General features: G+C 44.3%; 1 long non-coding RNA gene across 1 annotated transcript; it reads right to left on the bottom strand.

Moving 5' to 3' along the window:
* Positions 1 to 6,685: 6,685 nt before the first annotated feature.
* On the bottom strand, positions 6,686 to 10,434 carry LOC126545032 (uncharacterized). The gene is made up of 4 exons (XR_011890507.1): positions 10,314 to 10,434; positions 8,943 to 9,109; positions 8,326 to 8,442; positions 6,686 to 6,813 (listed from the first exon to the last, which is right to left on the bottom strand). It is a non-coding gene; the product is annotated as an uncharacterized lncRNA (long non-coding RNA).
* Positions 10,435 to 13,595: the final 3,161 nt, after the last annotated feature.

Genomic DNA, 13,595 nt, shown 5'->3' with positions numbered 1-13,595 from the left:
CGTCTTGAGCTTTGCTGTTTTCGGGTAATCGCTGTGACACAGCCCGTGCGAGGTAAAATGTACCTTCGGGCAGCTTGACAATACACTGTAGTTCTGACGGTGCGAAAGGTTTCGCATCAACAGAGGAGTCGTCTTTCCATCAAAGGTTTTGCTGACCACTCAATGACAGAACAATACGTTGATCTTTGATGCCGTGCGCACTTTGGCCCGTATTTTTTATACCTTCAAGTTCGTAACCCGAACTCCTTCTGTCTGAGTGAAATGAACACAAGGTACAACCAAAGTGGAAGTTTAGAATGACGTAGGGAGAAGAAAAGTTGGTGGAGGTAAGTTACACGCAGACATCACGCCCACCGTCGTGATGACGTATTGCGTGTCTGGAACTACGTAAAAGCGGTCGTCTTCTACGTACTGCAGACTGCAAATGTTTACTGCACTCGGGAATGCGCGAAAGATACAAACTGTCCTCGTAGTTCCGGCTGGACGAGTTTGTAGAAGCACAATAGCGCAGTTCCTAATTTCACTTTGCAGTGACAAGAAATGACTAAATCAAATTTGTTTTCATCACCGCTCACCTAAGCCGCTGCTTTATCGAAGGGATATCATCACGGGACTTTGCTGCAATAGAAGGGATTAAAAATTCTTGAGCTCTTGTTCCTCGACGGCTCTATCACTATAATTTTTCTTCAATTATAATATTACTTAGTATTTTATTGTGCTTTCCACGCAATTATCACTCCTGCAAGATATCAAGGTACTGCTGAAGTTCATCCACTTTTGTTTTCTTTTTGTTCCTTCCTTTTTAGTCTTCCAAAGTGTACTAGAAGAGAAGTTTGGGCAAGCTACTCGTGATTCATGTTTTGAAAAATAACAGCGCTAAATGGACAAGGACTTAGGCAGAGAAGAATACCGACACGGGCTCTGACTCACAACTAAAGTTTATTTCGAATGATATCACACTTATAAACATGGCCGACAGGGCAACAACTAAAGTGGCTATGCATGCGCAGCAGAAGCCATCCCATGGTGACGTGTCGAACCACGTGGAATAAGCGAGTACGTCAAAGCAAAAACCAAAAAAAAAACGAAAACCAGTAGAAGACTTTCCTTATAAAACTTACCAATCTACCTTGACAAACTTTCTTGCAAATATCTCAACTCTTTATTACTAAGAGCGACAGACGGCTTGCTAAAACATCTTCCCCTTTCCTATCAATATGAAAGGCTTCCATAAGCTCCCTCATAGTTTGATGCTTATGGCAGAACAAACAATCAGTTTTTTTTCTGCTATAGGTCGGCACCCATACTGTCTACAATGCAAAGGCAAGTGCAAAACCCCCGCACCTTTTAACGATGACAACTGATCTTTTACTGCTACTACCTCAGAAACAATTTCTGATAATAATCTATATCATGAGATGCACTTCTGTATGGTATCGACGACGCAAATGTGTACAAAAGAGTTGTGACGGTAGTGTGATGACAATGTGTGACGACGCCCACATGGCGACAAGGTTTTGAGGAAGCTGGAGTGACAAAGATTGTGTGACGACAATGGCGTGACGACAGCGACAGTACGACGATGGTATGACGATGATGTTGTGACGGCGACTGCATGACAATCATGAGAAGCCACTAATTTGACGACGATGGTGTGGTGACGGCGGCGTGATGCAACGTGAAGCCGATGCTGAAGTAGAGATGCAAAATTTCACGAAATCTTTAGGGTTGTGAAAAAAACTACTTTATGCTATTTTGTTAAGAAAATACCAAATGTTGAAAAAAAGACGATTGCACATGGAACTTTGAAAAACCTGACTCATATATTTCTCTAACACTGCAAAGAATATATTTGTTGCATTATTGCATCACAAGAGCCCCAGCAGAGCATCCAGGTTCAAAATCTAGGTACAATTTCTCGTGAAGGCATTGATTTCAGATCAGAGCGTCAAGACCGACATTTCTGTCAGTCTTTGTACCATTCATTTACGCTCGACGCGTCAACGCTTCGCTGTGCTGTGGATGAAGCCTTCCGGACATTGAGGTTCAAGTGCACGTACAAAAGTTTTTGCACGCTACCCCCTGGAGCCTGTTGCACAGCTTGGTGTGTATGCACATTTCGAAACTCGGACCAGTTTCTTTCACATGCCGCTGAAGAAAAGGGAATCTGCAGTACGCGACAGGCGAGGGAGCTCAAGGGTTGGTTGAAGTAATGTCCTGGCCACCCCATCGATGGATCCAGGCGCTTCGCAGACTTCCAAGCTCCTTCTTTTTACCAAACTTTTAGATACGTCGGGAGGAGTCGCATCGAAACAGACTTCTGCTGGAAGCTCTGTCTTTTTTTTCTTGCTTGCTCGGTTTTATCCTGGGTGAAAAAAAAATGGAAGAACCTCCTTTTCTATAAATTTTTAATGTTTTTTTTTTCATCCGCTCACATCTCTATGCAGGAATGATGCCGATGGGAAGACGCCGCCAAAATTATTACAATAGCATGACGATGAAGGCATGACGGCAGTGGTATGACAATGACTGTATGACGTCAAATGGATCACGAAGGTGATAACGAAGCGATGTCCGCGACGGCATGACAACGATGGAATGATGACGACCGTATGACGACGATTGCTCGAAGACGGCATGAGGATGATGATACGAGAACGCAGTCACAGCAACAGAGAAAAAACTGCGGAAAGATTACGATGACATGACAACGAAGGAATGATCACACGAAGCAAATGAAATAACGACGACGCCGCGTTGCTGTTGGGAGTCTCATTTGCGCTCAGGTGCGTCACCCATACCCCTGCGGGCCGCCTTAATCTATACTATACCCGGTGCTTGTTTGAACAATCTTCGGTACCGGCCAACCGAGCCGCCTTAATTCGCACTATATCCGATGTTTGTTTGCACTATATCTGACGGTTCCTCAAGCTGCATATCTCCAGAATCGGCCCACATTTTGACAGAATCATACTGAAGCAACTCCAATTTGAAGAAAAAGAGTGCACGACATCTTGCAGTTTTCTGTGCTCGACACGGAGGTCAAAATTGCTGACGCGGCGTGCAGTGATTCGCTGGCTTGTTTTTAGCAGTCACCACTGCCGCCTCTCCGTGGTGCTCGTACGTCCGGTCGAAGAAGCAATTAACTTCGTTTAAGCTGTTTACGTCATCACGTGCTTTTATGCTGCATCCACCGCTGCCGAAAGGCTTCCTGTACAAAGCCCCTGCGTAGCACTGCAGCCAGGTGGGCGCTGTAAATACGTATGTATCGCAGCTCAGATGTTACTAATGCTTACATCCGCGTCTCGTTTCTCGCAAACATAGCGACATTCAGACTTCCCACTACGGGCTCGCCGATGAACCCATGACAATAGTGCTCCTGTCCTGCTGCCTCAGTTCGTGAGCTCTCCGTCCACTGCACACACAACAACGGGACAGCATCTGCGAGTGCTGTGTATGGTTGTGAACAGCAGTCAGCCATCCTAGCGTATAGCGGTGGGCAAAGTCCGCTTTATACGAGGCGGCGCCACACGTCTTCGGCATAGCCGTAGCTAAAGAAACGTCTGCGGACTTCGCTGCTTAGAACCTGGACAATTGAAGAAGCAAAAACGATACAATGCAAGCGACAACCTGCGGCCAAATAGTTCTGAAGAACTTTATCAATAAAAAATTGCCGGGGCTATTGGGCTCGCGGAGTAGTCGGGAAACAAGCGCTATGCTGCTATGTCGCAATAGACAGAGGACCATTGTGAAAGCCAAAGAAATCTCGGAAATTTGACCGCGAGGGGCAGCTGTAAGGTCAAAGTTGCGAGAAGAAATATATAGTAACGGACTCAACTGTTCTTTATGTCTACGTAATGCGAAACAGTATTGGCTTGTAGAGAATGGTTCTATGAATTATGTAACAGTCTGCAGCGAACATTTGTGTAGAGATTATATCCTGGCGGGAACTGCTTACGTGCCCATTCGACAAGAATTATTGTAACACGAGACACCGGGGCGCCTCTAGCTGGTGGGGTTCTAACGGCCCGAGCCTAGTGCTTTAAAAGGAAGCCTTAGCTCGGGAGCTCCTATATAAATACATGAAAAATCGTTTTCATCAGCAAACAGTGCAACTGATTTGATGAGGTTTCTTGCATTTCAAAGAAAAAAGTTTAAATCTAATGACTGTCGCAAGTGGATTTTCTCTATTGCCTTTCTATTCTTTTTGAAAAAATTTTGAAAATCGCAAGTTTTCAGAAAACGAAACTACTAAGTGCACAACTTTGTAACTCGGCAATGAAAAATGATATCCCAATTCTGTTATTGCACATAATAGACCATATAAAGTGAACAAACTTGATTTTATATACATGGCTCTTTAATACACCACTAATATGCGACTATGACTTCAGCAAAACCCTTGTAAACATTGTAACAAATTAACGCAATAAATAAATTGAAAAATAGCATTTGTCCACTTTGGATGTTCTGAGGGTATGGTAGCCACCATACTGAGGGATTTAGTTGACAGAACGGCCATAACTGTTTTTGATACAGTTACGGTTTTGCAAACTTAGAGCTTAGATTCAACTTTTTTTTCAAAATTGCCCATTTTGAGCAATTTTTGTAAAAGAATTCAGGTCCTACATCAAAATTTTGGTTCCAGTTGTCACTAGAATTGGCCTTTCTTTCTCGAATGCAACAAATTTCTTCAATATCGGCCGAGGGTTATCTCAGAAAAGCATTTCTGCGTATTACATGTATTTTAATTGAGGGCACCGGAGTAGTGATCCCAGCTAAAGCTTCCTCCTTAATACACTGAGCAGAAGCCGAACCAGCCAAACCAGCGCGACGCCCATCTGTGTCCCCCTTGCGGCTGCCACCCCCGCACACGTGACATGAAAGGTGACCCCGGCGGTGGTCTAGAAGGTGTGTCACCGCATCGTTGGCCAGTGTAGGCGTATTGTGCTTGGCCAATGACGGAAGTGTCGTCGCAGGCGCGCGATGAGCTCTGTCGTTCAAAAACGCTTGCCTGGTTCTCCTGTGTCGTCCACCTCGCGGCCACAAGCTGAAGCTTCAGATGCACGCTTACCATGGACGTCTACTTACCAAATCGTTGACTGCGCACGGTGGAGTTGCCTGCTCGATGTCCCATGAAAATGTCGAGAAACATTGCAAGAGGCACCGCAAAAAACTTCCTTGAATTCGCGAAGAATGCTTCGTATTAAAATCGATGCTGCGTCGACACGTTTCTCTGCCACACGTACAGTACGTTACAAACCTTTCTGCTACAAGCATCTATATACGCTGGGCATAGCTTAAGATTTCAATTATCGCAAGAAGCCTAGAATTTTGACATAGCACGAACTTTAGACATAGCACGACATAGCACGACATTGCACGTAGCGCCAGCGTTTCTCAGAACATGGTATTTTGATATGTGCCTTAGCAAATACCGTACAACTCGCTAGGTTCCAAGCAATGTGTGCCTACGATTTCCGTTCTGCAGGTACACTGCTTCTGGTACCACGGTGTCGTCGCCGTAGAATTGTTGGAAAATGTGGCACCCAGAGTCCCTGTCAAATGTTGCTTTGGGAAGATGAGCCTTTGCGTTAGATTTCGTTTGTGATTAGTGATTTCGGATGCCTCTTATATGTATACAAGCAGAACCTTGCGTACCCCGCATGGGCGAGCTTCATACTCTTGCCTATTTCCTCCACGGTTGACGTGAGGTCTTAGCAACGGCAATGCTGGTCATGCCATCGTCAGCTTTCGTTATCCTCGGTCAGAGTCACCGGGGTCAAGCTCCGGAGTCTCCACTCCCTCCATTAAACTGGCGGATTCCGCAAAATGGAGCGTTAAATACATGTATCACGGCTACCACCACGAGTGTCTTTCTTTTTTTTCAGCGAATTCGTAAAGCTACAAGGTTATCGCTCTCTCGCAAAACAAGCTTGTTGCATCCGAAACTTCGTGAATGTTCGTGTCAGTCCATTTTCCCGTTTCTACTATTCATTAAGTGCTCGTAAAATAACATGAGGTAGGCAAAAATATTCCCGAGCGCCTTGTGTAGTGTCGTTTATAGTACAGATTCCGTTATGAGACGTAAAGGACGTATAGACTCGTGTAAGGGCCGCATTTTTTTAACGATTTGGACGAGGTGCGGTGCTTGCACGGCACCGAAATTTTTGGTCAAAATGGTGCCGGCACTGCCCGTGACTTGGGCACACCCCACATATTGTGCACACTCTGGCTCTAGCCATCTAGTAGCGGCAAGGGGAAGTACACAGCGCGGCGGAAATTCCCAGATGTGAGCACGCGGCATCGGAGCACTGAACGCGATTGCTTCTCCGTTGAAAATATTTCTCACAAATTTGGGGCTGCCGAGTTGGAGGTGAGGCCCTTATACGGGTGCGGCCCGTACACGAGTCTATGCGCTAGTGAATAAGGTAGTTATACGGTAGGTAATTGTGGGTTTAACGTCTCGAAGCTGCACTGTGAGGCTATGACGGCCAATGTAGCTGGTGGAGGTCTCTGAATTAATCGACTACCTGAGGTTACTCTTTGACGTGCGCCCCAATCAAGGCTAATGACCGTCTTTGCCTTAAACATCCGTCAGTATGCGACCTTTGCGACTGACAATTGAACCCGTGAAAACATAAAATGTGAGCAGTAAAGTTGAGTTAGTTTGTTTTGTTTTGTTTTCATGCAGTACTCCTTTATTTCAAAGCGCTGCCGGGAATATGTTTTGTGGTGTTAACCTGATCTGCTGCCTTAGGCCTAGGACTTCAAAATCCTGTACCTTTTGTCCTCGATCTAAAGGTTTTTTTTCTGAAACATAAGAATAAATCCACAAATTATCACTATTGTTTAGCGCCACAAGGTCCTCTGTGGATATACAGCAAAACCTACACACATCACCCTCTGTACAACGCGTTTATTTATTCACCTTATAGCTTAACCGCCGTTTTCCTCTTTCATCGCGCCTGCTCTAACTAGGGTAGTTTCCTTTTTTGTACTAAGAACAAAAGTGGAAGCGTCATATTGGTTGGTTATATAGACTAGCGATGAATATTGTATTCTGTCACATTTAAAATCGCGACAAAGAAATAAAGGATGGACTTCTATGATTACAACGGTTGTAGTACTATTCATATTAAGCAGTACTGAACGCCGACCGAAATGGTGTTGTCGAAGAAGTTGACGTTTTGGCTTCCACAAGGAAGCCTTGTTGATCGGCGCTCTGTTCATTTCGTGATATTTATCTACTTCCCGACCAGACTACATTTCCAATTATTGATTTCTCGCAGTAACACTGTTCATGAGCAAGTCAACAATTTACCCTGGTAGCAATTTCCCCTTCCACTGATCGCTGCTGGCAAGTCTCGATTGAATAAACTCTCAAAACCAAACTGCTACGGCATTTTCTTCCTATTTAATTCAGCAGACAAATTGGACAGCACTGAAGGAAAGCCCATGGCACATTACTAATATGACGTGTCAAAGAGGTGCCCTGCCGTTTTATTCCTTGTTGTATAATGTGCCTGCATAATTCTAGAAAAGTATGAACCACTTCATTGAGCTTGCTCACCTTAGACCTATATTGTCAAGGTTGTGAATCGTTACATGTCACTAAAATGAATAGGAAAACTGATATACAGTACAGAGATGAGGACAGAAACAATGATTGAAGAAGACAAGTACTGGAGTAGCTACGACAACTTGAGTTCTCTCTGTCAAAAAATACTCCTGAACTGTCCAACCATCAGAGCCGGCCGTCATGCGTTGAATGCACTATTTGCAACAGTTAATATAACTAAGTGCCGAACACATTCACTAAAAGTGTTCCCGTTGTGCCGCCCAGCTTCACGCCAAAGTTAAACACGGATAGTAGCCTCGGTTTCCATACGGTAAGCAACCAGGTATTCCTTTTCCGTGTTTCATCCTTCAAAGCTTCTTGAAAATCAGATGCGAAGCAAGGAAGCTAGAATGTGGCTTCAAACATCCTTCACAATTATGGTTTGTCGTTGCATTTCAGTCTATCACTGCAGTAAAATACACATTCCACATCCCAAGAGTGATTTCAGGCTACAAAGGCCGTATTTATTTATTTATTTATTTATTTATTTATTTATTTATTTATTTATTTATTATTTTGTTGGTTTATTTATTTACAAAACCAAGGGACAATGAAGCGTTGTCGAAGAGACAAGGTTTAATTGAACCACAGCTTCGAAAGTGGAACTTGCTTCATCGGGGGATATTGGTTTGTCCTGATGAAGACAGTTCCACTTTCAAAAACGTCACTCGCATTTACTTCACTCGAAGAAAAGTTGTACTTACCGCTGATTTTCGTTTTTTGCATATCTTTTTGGGAAGCTTATTAATCACGGAATAGGTTGTGTTTGTAAAGGCACCTCCACGAGCGCAGCAAACATGACAAGTGCCATTAAAGGTGAGCTAAAGAAGAACAAGTACAATGAATGTGAGCGCCATGCATGAATCCGAGAACTGCGTATAACTGCTGTCACAGTAAAGATAATTTTATATGTGGTTCTTGCGTGCCGACTTGACAATTCCTTGGAAAGGTCAGACTGCTCAGTCGCTTTGAAGGACGCAGTGTCAATGCCGTCTAGGTAAAGGGAAATTTTTTTTTCTGGGCTCTCATGTTTTGGCAAGATTTCGGGAAAATGTATTTGAGACCTTATTGACACTGCCTATAAATAATTTCCCGTGTAAAACGTTCTGCAAAAGCGTTCGCTTAAACCTTTCTGCTCTCTGCGGCCAAGATTACATCATTAATAGACTCTTAATGACAACAACATCCAATTGTGTAAAATATCGCAACTATATATTATTTCGTAGGAACGTACGCATTTCGTAGTTGTAGAACAGGAAAAACCTACTTAACTTTCATCCGCTCTTCATTCAAGTAAGCTTTGTAGTCAGCTTTCGCTTACCGATCCAATCCAGCGAGGGTCCGTTTCTCTCGTATTTTGGATTTTCTCGCCGTTGCCTAATGCGCAATATTGTCCCAGTAGAGACGTATTGCGCGGCGGAAAAGTGAAATCTCCTTTCACGATGGGGCATCCTTTCACTGGCTCCGTTGTTTGACTCAGTTTACCTCCTGAATATAAAAATAGTGACTGTTTGTGAAAAGCAACTCCGTGAGAAGGCACAGTGCATTCTTGCTCAGGCAGAGTGAGTTATCACGCATATACCGCCATGGAATAATGGAATAAGGGTTTATTTTTCCTGTTTACAACAGAAATGAAGCAGAAGTTAAAGGCCGTGTGGCCTGACTAAGGCTTCTGCTCCTACAACAATTCAGCACGCAGGCCATACTCAGCTTACAAATCCTATAGATGTACCGAAATCAAGTGGAGTGTCGGGATACAAATATGAGCACAGTGGTCGATGCTTGCTGAAGCCTGACCAACACCTTCACACTGGGCAACATATTGGCCAACACGGCGCACAAACCAGTCGCGTAGACTAATGTGTGGATAAGGTGGCGAGGAGGGCATATTTTTCCACTCCGATATTTTCAAACGTACAGCCGCCCCCCCCCCCCTCCTCCCCGGAAAACGAAAACCACACAGAAAGAACGGACATGCACTGAGGTGCTATATAGATCAACAGAAAAGGTTTAATGTGAACGCTCGTAGCCACTTCAGAGAATCAGTTAAGGGAGTGAAGTGCGTTAACACTTAAGACGTCTCGGAGTAGTTTTCAAATAAAAAAATAATGCAGATCAAATAATAGCACGCCACCTCCGGTTGGCGCATATGTATATGTATGTGACCTGAATATATGTGACGTACAGGCTTGTAACTTATATACAACTAGCATAAGTCGCGTCCGATTATTCTCTTATTTTCCTATACAGCCGGCTACGGCTAACCTTGCCACCCTGCTCCTTTGGCGCATTATAAGTGAATACGCTTTCCTTGCGCATTATCCTTGTTTACATTGGTGTGATGCGCTAAATACACGATGTTATGCCCTATACTGTCGGATTTGTGAGAAAATGCAGAGTGCAAAAAATCAGACATTTAATTCCTTGCACGCTCGTACTGCGATCCAGCTACAGTTGTGACAGCAAAAAAAATATTGTTAAGGAAGGTGCGTGTGATGTTTGTGGTGCCAACGTGAATTTGGAGAACTCCACATTCTTACCATGAACCATGAGCCTGCCCCCCACCAATAGCAAGAAAATGGCAATGACAGCAACGTGTAGTTCTTGCTGCTCGTTGTCATAAATCTCTGGTTGTTCGAAAAAATACGTGCAGTATGATGAATCATCATGCAGAATCAATGTTCGTACTTACCAAACGTGAATCTTAGGAAAACAGCGAGTATTATTAAAACGGCGATGCGAGAAGCAACAATCTTGGATAGTGTCATCCTTGCCGTAGACGACGGTTCGCCGATCGTTCACCTGTGCAGCCTTCCTTCCACTCAGAGGAAAAACCACACGATGACTTTTCTTATGTACGCCGGATCCGGAGGTTACTGCAGGTCCCGCCTCCTTTTATTTATCTTTTACGCTATGGCCCTTTTTATGATAAAAGTGGTCAACGACTTCTGCCTTACGAACAGAAGAGATGCGGCACTGCTTTTCTTTTCCTGTTATATTTTGCGACCAACTGTCAGCAGCATTAAATTATATGTTTGACATATTGTAGTGAAGTAGACATTTTAGTTAATTCTAAACTCTTTATTAGCTCCGAGATCTTTGAGTGGCGCCCTTTCGCGTGTGACCTCAATGAGGGGAAGCCGCTGCAGCGCTGCATGTGAGCTCGCTACGTGAAGGCAACTTCAAGCTGTCGGTCGACCTGCTCTGCTCGAGCCTGAAATGCGAGTCTGCAGGTTTTTCGAACAGTATCGTACGGAATGCTCAAGGACACCATTCCCTGCGAAATCGGGCGGAGTAGTATTGGTCACCACGCTCAGCGTGGATTGCTCCTTGCGTCGTCTGTTAGTCACAGTGCGCGCACGCGCGTGTACGGCGTTGGCTTCTCGTCATTGCTGTCACGTTTTCACGGCGCACTCATGATGCGTTGTCGGTCCTTTTTGATGCGCGAGCATCGTCTGGCGCATTGAACTAGAAAGCCGGCGTCTGTAACAGCGAAGCGGCACCTAAATTTCCATTGGCTGCGACGTCATGTGCCGTGCGCGCCTCGATAGAGCAGAACTGACGAGGGAGAACGCCTGCTGCGACGCTTGTGTACCAGGCGTTGCGTGAAAGGTGAGGGCACAGCCGCGACGCCACGTCACCCTCGCTCTCGGAAGCCTGTGTTCTCCACGCGTTCCTTGTCCGTGCAAGCTCTCGCCTGCGTCCTAACTTTGCCTCGGTAATCGCTGTAAAGAAATTAATACATAAAAAACAGAATAAATTCGATAGGAAAAACGTTGGCGATAGTAAGTTTCGAACCTATGACCCTAAGCTCAAAAGGCAAGTGGCTTGCCTATTGGACCTCCAAGATAGCAGTTCTGTGCACTCTGCTTTATGACATCATGCTACTTTGACCAAAATTTCTATCACCAGACCCGGCTTGGTGAAAGGGGCGACGTACAAAGGCGCAATAGAATGGTCGCAGGCATTCCAGCGCTTTATCTAACGCAATGTTTTTTTTTGTGTTAAGCTAATAAAGTAATAAAGTATTGACCGCGGATCCGGATCATGAGACTGAAATAATCAGAAGAATAAGAATGGGCTGGGGTGCGTTTGGCAGGCATTCTCAGATCATGAACAACAGGTTCATGATCCTCAAGAGGTTTCCTCAAGAGGAAAGCGTATAACAGCTGTGTCTTACATATATGTGCATTACATTTTACATGCCTCAAAGTACATTGACTGGTTTTTTTCTGCTTGCCCTATTACAATGTATATGTAATGTAATTTCTTTTTGTACGTTGTATTCAGATGTATTGTACGCCCTGCCTGAATCAAATGTGTTGACGTTGCTTGTTTTATTATTTTTCTCCACTCCTGTAATGGCCCTAAAGAAAGGGCTGACAGTATCAGAATCAGAATCCACTTTATTTCCAACACACTAGTTGGGGGCCCCCAGGCAAAAAGCTGTCGTAGGCAGCTTGACGGGACCTGGGGGCCTACAGAGAGCAGCAGGCAGTGGATTTCACAAATTCGAACAATTGTAAATACATACAGACATTATGAAGAAGAAATAAACTTGTTTCATACAGATGCAGCATACAGATTATGACATTGCAGCATACAGATGCAGCATACAGATACAGACATTATGAAGAAGAAGAAATGAACTTGTTTCATACAGATGCAGCGTACAAGGTGGACACTATCACAGAATGCATAAACAGTGCAGGAAATGTAGCAGCCAGGGGAAAAGAGAAAAAGTTCATTGCTTCATCAGGTAATCACGCACCTCCGATTTAAACGTGCCGAATGGGGCACTGAAATTAATGTGATTTTTTAAGAGGTTGTATAGTGTTGGTATGCAGTAATCCAGCCTAGATCTACCGTAATTTGTACGTGTACGCGGCGCTGGTATTAGCCTGTTACGTATGTTGTAGTCATACGGGGAATGTTCTGTATAGTGTGGGAGTTTATTTTTATACATATAGAGAGATAGTTTATAGTCATATAACTTAGACGCTTTAAGCATATTATGTTTAATGAATAGGGGACCAGTGGGTAATAGGCTGGGGTGTTCATTAAAGTTCTCAAAGATTCTTAATACCTTCTTTTGGAGCCGCTCGTTTGTTATAGTTGGTGGTTGTTGTAGTGCCCCAAACTAAAGTGCAATATGAAAGACGTGAGTAAAAATTAGCATAATATATTGCATTCTTTAGTCTGATAGGAATTAGTTCCCTCAGTCTGTAGAGGCAACCAACTGCTTTGCCTAATTCAATCGTGAGCTTAGTAACGTGCATGTTCCAAGACATTGTTTCTTCGAACCAAACCCCCAAAAACTTTTCAGATGCAACGCGTTATATATCAATAAAGAAATAAATCAATAAAGAAAGAAGAAAAGAAAAACCCTTAGGTTGGCGCAGGCGGCTCCCACGTCGGGACAGGAAGGTTTACCTTACCGCCGTATCGTGGGCCTTCTGGACGGCCTGTACTTGATCGAAAATAACTCCACTGTGTAGGACTCGCCGCCACCAGTCTCTCTCCTTGTCACAGTCTGCGAAAGTCACAGGACACTGTCAAAGCATGTGATCCAGAGTAATGATGCCATTACACTTCGCGCAATTGATTGGTACCTCTCTTTCAGGATATAGCTTGTTAATAAAGTTTGGACTTGGATACGCTCTTGTCTGCAACAATCTCAAGGGAAAAAATGAAATCAGGAAGCTAGCCTCCGCAAGGCAACCTTCTCCGATAACGTCCCTTCCTCCCTTCAGAGCCCACCTGTGAGTGGGATCTAGGGAAGTAGGCGCGCAAACGTTGCAGGACCTTTTAAGAGCCATTGTTTGGTTCGTGGTAGATTTTAGTGACGCCCTTCTCACGATCAGCCCTAGCCACCCGCTCTGTATTTCCTCATACTCCTCGCATGCTCTGAGGTCAGAAGTTACCAATTGTCTATCAGTTGGTGAGGGCCTATTTCCCATCAGGTTGAATTCCA

Source organism: Dermacentor andersoni, chromosome 10, assembly GCF_023375885.2.
Source record: "Dermacentor andersoni chromosome 10, qqDerAnde1_hic_scaffold, whole genome shotgun sequence".
NCBI lineage: Eukaryota > Metazoa > Arthropoda > Arachnida > Ixodida > Ixodidae > Dermacentor > Dermacentor andersoni.
The sequence above is the reverse complement of the archived record's forward strand: the minus strand, read 5'-3'. Positions and strand labels throughout refer to the sequence as shown.